At 45.2% G+C, this 2397-nt stretch overlaps 1 protein-coding gene across 1 annotated transcript in view; it reads left to right on the top strand.

The window, feature by feature from the left end:
- SCFD2 (sec1 family domain containing 2) overlaps positions 1-2397 on the top strand; it is a 506912-nt gene that overhangs the window by 434803 nt on the left and 69712 nt on the right. The window lies entirely within an intron of this gene.

Below are 2397 nucleotides of genomic sequence, written 5' to 3'. Positions count from 1 at the left end.
AACCACAGTTGATCCCCCCCCAGCTCTTTTCCCCCCCCATCCCTTCCCCCACAGACTTACCTGCTGGGAAGGGCGCATGCACTCATACACTCAGCCCCACGCAAATAATTTTTTCTTCCTCTGCCTATGCTCATAGGCCCACCTCTGGTGGTGAGACAAGCATGTCAAGGAGCCACGGGGGTTAACGTGACAGTTATTGTTCCCACTGCTGCCAAAACCCATCCCCAGTGGGCTCTGTACCCCAGATTTGGGTAGCAAACACTGTCCCTGGTCACCTTGTCCCCTGCATTCCCAGCCCGTCTGGGAGTCCTGTGGGCCAAATCTTTGATAACCCTGTCCTAGATAATTACAAACTGATTGTTTAATATTTTGTCCCAGGGAACAAATGCCATTTGGCTGGTCTGTGAGTCCTATAAGTTTTTAAAGATAGGTATTATTTGCCCTTCTTCAGTCTTTAGGAACCTTTGCTTTTCCTCTATGAGTTCGTAAAAGGAATTGCCAGTGGTTCAGAGATCACTTCAGCTAGTTTCTTCACCCAGCCTGCTGTTTTGGATATATCTGTCTCATTTAAATATTCTGTAACCTATTCTTTCGCTACACAAGATTTTCTGATTCTAGTTAATTTGGACAAGAGCCTTGGCCCTGGCAAGCCTCGAAACTGTGGGATCATAAACTGCGGCCCAGATCTGCTGTTAAATGTCTTATGACAGTAACACAGCCAATTTTTGTCGCTTTTTTTAACAACCTTTTTGTTTTAACATTGCATGGATCTTTTCACATGAAAAATAACATTCTTATAGCAATTTACAGGCTCACAAAGACTGCCAACTCATCAAAATTAGTATCAGTGAACAACTGAGTTCACAGTATCCAACAAGTATTCTGCTATGTGGTCCTCTGCATCTCTGTTTATATAGGGCATAATATTTTTAAGAATCTTTTTCCACTGGATTGGAAGCCTGGCAAGTTATCAACTAAAGTACTGCACTGACATCAAAAGGAGTCAGAGGCATGCAGAACTTTGAAGATTTTGAGTCTTCATCCTGTTTGGATTGCTTAGGACTCACCAGCCATAATTCTGGATTTTCCTGCAGGCTTTGTACTTGAGTACTGTGGGCAGTCAAACAAACCGCTGTTTTCCCCATCTAATATCCTCCAACTTGAGAGGAATTCCCAGTGGCATAAGGCTGCCAGCAGTAGGATAACTAGGGATGGACAAGCAGGGCCCCAGGCCCAGGTGCTGATTTAGAAGAGGTGCCCGAATGTTGGCCTGACGGAGTCTACGCAGCAGGAACAGACACTGGTGTGCAGGGAATCTGTACAGTGCTAACAGGAGTAGCCACTACTAGAGTGTGGTACGCCCATGCAGCAACAGTGGCAGCCCCTGGCGTGAAAGGAGACTGCACTACACCCATAGCTGACGTCTTCTGAGTCTCTGATAAGATTCTCCACTGCTCAGCATCACACTCCCTGCTTTCTGGCCTTACACACCTCCCTCCACAACAGAATAGCTTTCCAGTGACCCCCTTTGTGACCTCTGATACAAAGACAGAGAAGAGCCCAAGCATGGCTTGAGGCCAGTGCCCTCTGATTTTTCTGGCTTGCCAGATAGCTCCATAGGGAGTCACTGCAGACAACAAAAGTTAAACAAGTTACCGGGGATGTTATAGCTTATGCAGGGAACTGGCTTCAGTGGTATTAGTAGTGGTCCTGGTGGTAACTATTGGCAGAACTCGCCCCTAAGCCTGTTACAGATAGGTGAGGGTGTATCTTAGCTAAAGAATACTCCTGTGTGTTCCAAGTTTCTAAGATTTTAACTTTTTAAAAAATGCTTTTGTTTTTTGCCCACCAGACTGTGTAGAGGCTATGACTCTACACAAAAATGGACCAGTATAAAAATCGTTTTCCTTGTATATGACATAAAAATGATTGTGTTATGTAATGAATATGCATACTTGCAGTTGCTACTCTTAAAACTTTGGTAAGACAATTTTTTAAAATTGCCAAAGGAGAAAGCCCCATTGTGTTTTCTTCAACTGTGACCCAATTCTGCATTCATCTATTTTCTTCTTTTCCAATAAAGGGAGGAAGGAGGACCCAGGAAACTATAGGCCAGTTAGTCTTACCTCGATCCTGGGTAAGCTTTTTGAGAGAATTATCCTGGTGCATGTCCACGAGGGGCCAGCGGGGGAGGTAATGCTTAGGGGCAACCAACACGGGTTCATTAGAGGCAGGTCCTGTCAAACCAACCTGGTGGCCTTCTATGACCAGGTCACCAAATCCTTAGACACAGGGGTAGCAGTGGAGGTAGTCTTTCTGGACTTTAGGAAGGCCTTGGACACTGTCTCTCACCCCATTCTCATTAAAAAACTAGGGGACTGTGGTGTCAACACCTAC

The sequence above is a fragment of the Gavialis gangeticus genome, unplaced genomic scaffold, assembly GCF_001723915.1.
Source record: "Gavialis gangeticus isolate Ggan-Ray unplaced genomic scaffold, GavGan_comp1, whole genome shotgun sequence".
NCBI lineage: Eukaryota > Metazoa > Chordata > Crocodylia > Gavialidae > Gavialis > Gavialis gangeticus.
Note: the sequence above shows the minus strand (reverse complement) of the source record. Positions and strands in the feature narration are given on the sequence as shown.